The following is a 10,223-nucleotide window of genomic DNA, read 5'->3' as shown; positions in this document are numbered from 1 at the left end:
TAATCTTTTGATTATGGGTGGACAGAGCATTCTTTACAGCTGAGTTTTAATTATGTAACACTCAGGCTTTTGAACTGTGCAAATACAATTAGAGAAATGCCAAGGCTAAAAATATGACACTGCAGAGACTTGTGTGTGTGCTGGAGTGTGGGCGGTAGCCTTTAGCTATGCACTGTATATTGTAATACAACGTAGTGCCCTCATTTGCTGTCTTTCAGACTCATTTAATATTATTTTACAGCAATAATCACACGGGCCAACAAATTGACTGCACAAGAGGAAAACACAGTATCAACACGCAAAATGTGCTCTTTAGCTTCTCATCACCATTTGTTAATAATAGCCTTGAAATATAATCAAATTATTTCCTGTTTAATACATTTAAATGTGTGATTTAAAAGTAGCTTAATCACTGAAGATCACGAACAACTCTAGAGTCAAAAATCTGAGGTGGCAGTAAAAGCTGCTCTGCTAAGCTAGGCTATAGTTTTAGCATTACTTACGTTTGTTTGGATGATTTATTCAACATGGCTGCCTGCTACCTTATTTATGTGGGATAACAAGTTAAATTCCACGGCTGTCTCACCAGTAAGCTTTGACCAGGTTTGGCCTGCTTACTTTGACTGTTTCTAGCATCTTCGTAGTATATTTATTTTACATTTCTCGAGCATGAAAACAAAGTATATATTATGTCAACAAGTCAGCTTCTGGTCTTAACTGAATTTAAGACTTAAGATTTAAGCAATATACCCCCTGTAGCGAAAACTAACATGACCACTGACATTAGAAAGAATAGCGTCCTGTCTGTCTTCAATTATTGGATTACTGAGCATATTTGCATGGAAATGAATTGTGTGTGTGCAGAGTAACAAATACTCATTAGCCGAGCAGGAGCTTTGTAACCCAACAGTTTAGTAGATCCGAGGTAAATTTATCTGGATTCCCCAAAGGTTGCCACATTGTATAATTTTTTAATCTCACCATTCAATCGGTTCAGCGGTTCCAGTTGATTCCCCGCTGATGCTCGGTGATGGTGGTCCTGAATAATTAAACAATTTTGACAGCCGTGTAGGGGTCCGTTTCCATGGCAGCCCCTCTCCCGGTGTCCTCTCTGCCCTGAGAAGTAATGTAAATCTCCTGTCTGCTTAATGTCACAGTAACAGCAGCAGAGTGGCACACAAAGACACGCAAGGATGGGGTCAGCGGGAGCTTTTGATTACGTCTCCATGGCCCGGGTCCTGCCTCGGTTTCCTCGTCACGCAGGGAAGGTGTGGCGGAGCACCTGTGACCACACTAGGAAAAGGTTCCTGTCTTTATCATGAGTGGCAGAGTGGCTATCTGGGGCCAGGTGGGACATGTAATACAATCATGCAGTGCATAGCTATTTGCTATGTTTATAAAACAGTTGGAGGAGGCCAAATGTCTTTTGTGGTTGGCTTCCTTCACCAGGACTGCGTTTAGCAGCAACCCGGGCAAACTGACCACAAACAGCTTCTTTATGTACTGATGAGTCAGTGCAGAGGTGGGTGGGATCGCTTTAAGGTCACAGAGGGAATATTTTAATGATGTCTGTAATCTTTTCTGACACTATATTGACACACACACACACACACACCTAAAGTCTCCTGATCTCCCCTCACACACAACACTGCTCAGACATAGTCAATTACCCTTTAACATCAAATGGTTCATCAGCTCCCTAGCCCTTTAAACAGTGAATTAACCTTATCTACCTGTAGATGAAGAGGTATGGGTGTGACGGTTATAGGCTTGTCCCAGTCAGAGCTATTCCTGGAAAATATGCCATGTACTTTCGACGCAGCACGATACTGGCTAATCGGGCCCAGAGAAATGCAATAAAAAAAGGATTATGATGCAGTTATTTGTTGTCAAAAGTGCTTATTCTGTATTTTAATCATTCATTCAATTAATATGTGGCTACGTGTTGTGTTTGGGGACTCAAAGGGGCTGTGAGATGTTCAAACACTGGAACCCAGCATGGGATTTTAAAGCCAAACTTCCAGTGTGTCTCACCTGATTTGTCCATTGTGCTCAGTATGACCCACCAGATAATTCAGAGAATGGCAAATTAAATTGCTCCACGTGAGTAACAAACATTAAAAGACCCTTTCATTTAGTCATTTTCATTTTGTTGTACAGTGACCTTGTGGAGGCTGTTCAGGCTAAATGTGCTGCTTTGAACAGAATCACCGTTTTGTGTTTTTGCTGAGGACTTACTAAAAGGCTTTTGCTGTGGATGCTCATTGGTTTGAACAAAATCTGCTCTTATGAGGCCATCAAAATGTCCATGGAAGTACGCGGCTATTAGTGATTGGCAGTCACGATGTGGCTGATGACTATGAAAATCACAATAATGATGGCAGCAATCATGCCCGACGCTGCCTGCCTCAATCTCCAACTAACCCAATTCTTGCTGTGAAACCAATTAGCTGTTGAGACAAATCAAGTTGAGACATGAAGTGTTGTTACTCAACCAAGATAATCTTTGTTGCCTGGAGAAACCAGATTTCTGTCTGCTGCGACTGACCAAACAGCCCCCATGGATGACAGGGCGAAGCCTCCGAGACACTTGCTCAGTAATTAGCCAGAAGACGTACAGTTAGTTTACAGAAACGTACCTGATAACCTTTGCAGTCGGCCCGGCTCAATGCAGTTGCTCACTATTTGTGTGTCCCCTAATAAGCTGAAACACTATTTGTATTTCTGATTCTGTGATCTCTGTATTGAGCAGGGCACACTGGGTACAACCCAAAGGCGTCTCCACAATTTATGATTAGATATAGATTTTGTATGTCAATTATTAAGAGAAAGGCCATAACATGTTCTGCTTTTGCACAGTGTTGATCGATTGTCTATAATATCCCTGCTCTTCAATCACAGATGAAACCCTAAACATCTATTCAACCACACAGAGATACGGAGCATGGAAAGACATATGAGGGCACAGGTTTCTACTACTGCTTAGAAAGGTTCTCCACTGTCAAGTGCTCTGCCTTATTAACACAAAAAAGTGCAAGGAAAAGTACAGTCATTATCTGCACAGGTAAAATTAAATGAAATGGCTTTTTGTCCTTCGCTGAGGTTTTTAGTGACGATGTTTCCCATTAAAGTTAAAGTTCTTTTCTACCTTTTAACAAATGTAAAACACTCAATCCTTAGTTTTACAACTTCAGGTCACAGGCTTTTAATGCGCCCTTTATTCCTTCACTTTTCTGTGCACGCTGTTCGTCCTCCCCCTCAACCTCCTCCTCATCATCCAGCTCCTTTCCCACAATTATTGTCTCTTCTTATTTGTACCTTACATGGACTATTTGCAATAACACGTTTGTTGAAGAGAACCACCCACTCACTGCTACTCAAAGAAAGATAATTGATTACTAATTGCCACGCTGTTGTGTGGACCTGTTGTCTAAGATGCTACGCTTTTTAATTACTTTATCTTGTTCACGCACTCTTTTTCTTAGACCCATCTTTCCTCTCTGATTCAAGCATATATACGTTTAATTTACGCTTGCGGAGGCTTATGATTATTGTGTGTACGTACAGTATGTGTGTGAATGCAGCAGGTGCACACGGTGGCATGATGGAGCGGTGTGTAAATGAATGAAACCCTGATCAGAACCAGTCTGTACCTGATGTGACAGGCAACAATTGGATGAGCCACTTTGCATTCTTACAACTGCATCGGTGCAGACATGCCATGACGGGAGAAGGACGAAAGGGATGGCGAAGAGGAGGGGAATAGTGAGAATGGATGGAAAGGCAAAGCATGGCAGGAAGGTGGGGGGGGGGGGGTAAAAAACAAAACAAAGGGGGTAAGACACTGACAAGAGAAATATAAGGAGGAGAGTAGCTTTGTAATGGATGGATACCAGTGAGCCACCAGTGAAACATTATGCCATGCTCATGTTTCCAGACAACAGAGAGGCATCTCAGGGCCCTAAAATTGATCAGTGGCTTGACAGGGGCCCCTCACTGCCGTCCAACAAGACCGCTCCTCCCCTCTGTTGCTGTGGCATCCAAGTGATCTCTTCATTAATTCATAGCAGAGCGCCAAACTAAATTAGCACTCGTTAGCCACCCGCTGTTTACTTTTCTTTATTTGCTATCATTAACCCTCCTCCCTTCAAACTGTGCAGTGCGTGTGTGTGTGTGTGTGTGTGTGTGTGTGTGTGTGTGTGTGTGTGTGTGTGTGTGTGTGTGTGTGTGTGTGTGTGTGTGTGAGGGTGAGGGATTTAGGGTGGGCATCATAACAGCCTCACCTAGCAACCTGCCCTGTGAGATGCTCAAAGGGTTTGGATCACTGGGGGTGACATGCACACTGAGCCTCCCACCCAGCAGACCCTCAGAGAGACTAGTGGGGGGGGGGGGGGGGGGGGGGGGGGGGGTTGTTGATGACGTTCCAGCTGCCACATGTTCCTCAGGCCCAGAGAGCAGTCAGATCTGCAGGAACAGGTCCTCCCTTGCAATTACATTCTCTTCCACTCTCTATCACCCCTGCTGAAACACGAGGCCTTGCCAACTTATCACAGGAAACGAGACACAGACTGATGAGGAAGAGCAGAGGAGTCGAGCCACGTCATCGAAGGAAAAGGGATGCCATTGCTTCATCGTCATCACATTGGACATTTATTTAATCTGCATGGCTGCCAGATGAGAGCTGTTTTGCATAGAGCTGCAACACAACAAGAAATCCTCTTTTTCTTCTTCATCTTCTTCCTTTTTCAGACTTTTGTGGCTTAAACACAGACACGGCTTGCCATAACAAGCACTTAAACAAACCAGCAAGAGTTTTCAGATTATTACAGTACCTGATAATAATATTTGGAGGAAGGGTTGGCTGGTTTTGGTGTTGATGATGTAATGAGATGATTGTGGAAAACGTGGATCCTCAGCCCAGCTTTTCTCCTGGATCTACAGATGTGTTTTAATAGGGATTGACAGTGTCTCTCTCTCTCTCTCTCACACACACACACACACACACAGGCTGCGTCATGCCCTGTCCTCCAACACGCCACCTCTAGCAGAGGGACGTCTTGCCCACCTGTGGGTTCTGACTTCTGGAGCCAGCCATCTTCTCTCAGCCACCATTTCTCTCTCCTTCCAATCATCTGACTTTTTCCTCTTTCCTCATCTGGTTGTGACGCTTTCCACCTTTCTGTTCAAAGTTTTTTTTGTTTCAAGGAAAGAAGGACTTTTGCTCAGAAGAGTATTCAGAAGTGTGAGACTCCAGGGTGTGCGAGAAGGACAGTGATTCTCAAAGGAGCCTCAGAGACCTTCAGACTGGTAAGACATCAGCCATTTTGAATTTGAATGCTCTCTTGGAGATAAAGCTTGGGCTGAGTGTATAAAAATAATATGGCACACGAGCCAATTACAATGCTGATTATAATGGACATACACAGAAATTAAGATGGAATCATAGTTGAGGAAAACAAGGTCACATATTTGGCATATAACTAAACTCTTATGGGATCATTTTTCATGTGTTCAACATTTATTGGGTGATAATACAAAATGCATTACGTAAGCCGTGCTAACAGATGAATGCTGAGAAGTGGTCGGCTGCTGGGGTGCTAAATTAATGATAGTTGTCTCCCCATGTTCTCTCTCTTTCTTGCTTTGCGCCTCCATCTGTTGGCCGTTGGACTCAGAAGCAACCATATGCTCTCTATGTATAAATCATCCACAATAGCCTGATCCCTGTTAGTCTGATAAAACATGGATTTAGCACATTTCTCCAGGACAAGCCTTTGAGGGATTCTCTGCCCCCTGAGCGGAGTGATCGTCTTTTCACTTTCTTTGGACTTTGGGTGCAGATTAAAGTATTTCACCTGTCATATGTGATGTTTGGTTTCTCCATCACACCTTTAACAACTACAGCATAACGGCATTTCATGCCTCAGCTGAGGGCCAAGAATCATTTTATAAACGTCTATGAGTTCTATCTCTGCGATACAAAAGTAGCTGAAGACGGAAGATTCGGTCACGACCTGGGTAGTTCTCACTCGGCAGAGAACTGTCATGAAAGACGTAATCTGTGTGTGTGTGTGTGTGTGTGTGTGTGTGTGTGTGTGTGTGTGTGTGTGTGTGAGAGAGAGCGTGCTTTTGTCTCCTCTCCACAATAAAGTAAATAGTCTGTTTCTGTCGTTTAGACAGACGAGCTGTCCCTCATTGGTGTGTGTGTGTGTGTGTGTGTGGCTTGGAGAGAGAGCCAGCACTAGTGAGTCAATCAAACTCACACATTCACACATGCTCAAGAATCACCAATGCATCGTCTTGTGAGCATATTGAGAATATCATGGGTTTGCTGTCTGCCATTCAGACTGTTGTCAAACAGCCTGCGAGATGTGTAGGAGTTTCACAGCACTATGGACAGTTTTGGTGACACCACTCAGAGACTGCATTTGCTTTTGGCTTATCGTCTATTACAGCTTGTCAGCCAGTTGAGTCTGTCCCAGCGGAATTACAGGCAGCTGCACGAAGGTTGAAACAACAGAAGAAAGATACTGCTTCTAATCTTATCATGGGTTTATTGATTTTTGAGGATGCAAGATGACAAATGATAACTCACACAGTTTATGTTGTCGCTGCAGGGTTGATTTTGCAGATCTCTGTCTACTTCCCCAGTATTTGAATACTTCGGCCACAGAAACACAGATATTGTCTGTGGATGCTGTGCGTGAATTATTGATGGCTTCAGCCTGCTTAAAAATGCATCCCCAACCTTTCTGTCGCACAGAGAGGAAGCAGTAATTAGTTAGGATGTGAGAGGAGACAGAGGCTAATTATCAGTGGGGTAAACAGAGCAGCCCTCGTCCTGTTTTTTGGAATAAACTTTCTTTTTTATTTCCAACATATTCTTCCGGTATATAAATTTGACAAAAATGCTACATTATTATTTCCATCACATGGTTGGCAAGGGAGAAAAGGCGATGAGAATGAGGAAGATGTATTTTCCTTTTACCTAAATTTACAGTAAAGTGTAAAAAAAAGAAAAGAAAACAGTGGTGATGTCTGATTACGAAAATACGAATGCAGAGTCGGAGGAAAGCCTTGGATGGGCCACTTAGCGGACCATTCCACGTTCAAGGACAAGATCACATCCAGAATTCATTACACAAATTTCCTATTGATTTGCTCATTTGAGTGAGGTGGACTCTGAGTCTGGCACTCACAGCTGAATACATTTAAAAAGAGGAATGGATGGATGGGGAGTGGAAACCACTGCAGACGGCAGATAATGACGAGTAAGTGGAAAAAGTGAAGTCAGAGGAGCAAAGAACAGCTCGGCTTGCTCAAATCTAGAAGCTCAAGAAGTTGATGGTGAGATCTTGTGAAGGAAACGGGAGTGACAGGAGAGAGCTGAAACTGTCACAGCTCCCATTAATACCAATGATTATTCAGTATGGAACTCCTGGGTGGATCAGATTTTTCTCTCACTCCCTGAACACCGAGCGGTACTTTTCTTCAGGAAACGGAAAGTTTAAGAAACATTAACTGGAACGCATTAATATGTAAATGTAATTAATGGTTTTTTTGTTCAGTATTTTTTGCATACTGCAATATCAATATCTGCAGTTATAAATCAGGATGTTCTCCCGTGTGCTGTGAGCTAATATCTGGTCAGTACACAGATGAGAAAACAGATTCTTTGCAGCAGGAATGGGATAATCAGCTCCATTGAAATGAATACAAATCCCCATGAAATCAGATCAGGAAATTAACAGATCTATTAAATCAAATATGGAGAGGGTAATCTTTAAATAAAAAATACATTTATTGCATGTCTACAATATCTTTATCTATTTGACAGTTCTGCGCTTTGCCTCCTTTCTAAGTGTTTTGGAAACATTAATTAAGTGTGTCTCGGTAATACTTAATTAACTGAGGTTGGAGCACTTTCATAACCCCTGAACAGAAAACTTCTTGTCATGTACATTTTTTTCACCGAATGCAGATTCAAAAAAAAAAAAAACAGTGAGGAATTTTCAAATCATTAAAATCCTGCTGGCAAGAAACAGATTAACACAACTGACCTTCCCTTTAGCCTTGAAAATATTGTATGCAATGATTTGAACTTCATATCAGCTGGAATAGACTGAGTCAGTGCAGGTTTTCTACACATTGCATCATGCGGACAGTGTGAAGGCTGTAAAACCAACAGCTCCTTTGAACAAGACATGAAAACACCTTCAGGAACAAAACCACAACTTTAAAAATTAAAACATTATTTGATCGTATCACTATTTTGTAGAAACATTTCACAAATGTAGGAAAATTATAAAATTAGAATCAAACGTTTTAATTTGAAGTACTTTTTCAAAGATTTGAAATGCAAGGCAATCAAAAAGTAATTAACTGAACCGCTTTCTGCTGAGAGTTTAATTGTAACTCATTGACATTACGAAGTACAACGGATATTTTCTTACTTTCTTCTCTCTCCCTGATTTTTTTCATCCAGAGGAAAATGACGAGGAAATCTCACGCTAGAAGAGTTCTGACCCCGCTGTGCACAGAGCTGAAGGTAGGAAACGCACTTCCTGTTTTCTCCAGGATCTCCCACATAATACACAGATAATGGATCAGGTTTTAGAATGAGTTCATAATTATTGACTGCTTATATTTAGATTCACATGTATTTATTTCTATACACAGTATAAGCTGATTAGGATCTGAAAGAATTTTATACATTTTATCTGCAAACCAGCTGATTTCACTGCTGCTAATTAATTTCAGAAAGATGCTTAGTCATGCAATTAATTACTTACATTTCAAGGGGAAAAGAAGTTTACAACATGACAGAATTTGTTCACTGATGAATTTTAAGTAAACGTGTATTAAGGTCGATGAGACATGAAAGCTTAAAGGCCTTTACATTCTACACAGTACATATAAACACTGTAAAATTGAATACTTGTGAAATTAAAGTGGTTGCAATCAGGCTTTAAGCCTGAAGACATGAAATGCTTCTGTATATTTTACCTGTGGCTCACACTGTTGCCTACATTCTCGAGTACAAAGATTTCTCACTGTGATATACATACATGTTCAGTCAAAGCTGCGTTCTCTGTCAGAGAAGTGACAGATGCTGTGGAGAAGATTTTATGTGCAATGATTTAAAAGCTCAGAATTGACCTCAGCAATGGAAATATGAAAGTTCTATAAATTGGCGTTCAGCTTGAGATGAATAATGTGTACTACAAGATCAATTTGTTCATTTAAAAATGATTGAAACAATAACATCACAGATTTCTGGGTTTCTTTGTGATGGTGATGCAGTACACAACACTTCAGCTTTCAACTCAAAGCATTTCTTAATCTTTTTTATGTCTTGAGAGAAGAGATGCACTCTGCTGAACAACAAACTGCAAGATGAAAAAGTAATTTCTTATTAAGAAAGTCTGTCAATGAGTGTTGTTGGAGATAATAAACTAAGCGAGCAATTTTCTCAAGCACTTTGATAATCCTTCAGCTAATGCCTCCTTTTGCAGGGGAATGTTTTTCTCTTTTCTTTCTTTTTCCCCTCTAACTTGTTAGAGCTTGACACTACACAACCCCAGAAAAAAAGGATTCCACTAATCAGACAGCCAATTAAAAAGCCTCTAGTAAAGGTACTTACAGACTTAAGTTCAAGGAAATGATCTGAGATTAAAGGGTGTACTTCGGTCAGGCGAGCAACTCTGTAGGCGAGTCTGATAATGTTTCTTTTTTTGGTGCTGGGCCATTTGCATGTCGGCTTCACACCAGCTGAACAAGATATACTCTTATGATTTTAGCAGTGTTCTGCTTTATCATTTTCGTTATTTCTTATAAAATCCTTTCCTTGCTCCGTGTGAGACGATGTGGTCATCTGCCATTTGTGGGAAACAGTTCTGCAACAATCCAGCAGATCAGTGAGTGATCCTGTAAGATGGTTGCATATTTCTGCCCGTATTTATATGTGTGTGTGTGTGTGTGTGTGTGTGAGAGAGAGAAAACATTAATATTTTTGCGAGTGATTGCTTGTTTGTCTGCTGCTGGTGTGTTTTCATGGATGTAATGGTGTGAAATTGTACATGAGCGCACGTGGTGCTACATGGGAGGTTTATAATGAAGCACCGATGATGCAACCCAAAGTTTTCGGTTTAGTAACCATGGCAACCACACAGCCCTCTGTGGGTAGATCTTTGATGTTATAGAAAGGGGGGGGGCAGGAGGAT

The sequence above is a fragment of the Pholis gunnellus genome (assembly GCF_910591455.1).
Source record: "Pholis gunnellus genome assembly, chromosome: 6".
Taxonomy (NCBI): Eukaryota; Metazoa; Chordata; class Actinopteri; order Perciformes; family Pholidae; genus Pholis; species Pholis gunnellus.
This window is presented reverse-complemented; position numbering follows the sequence as displayed.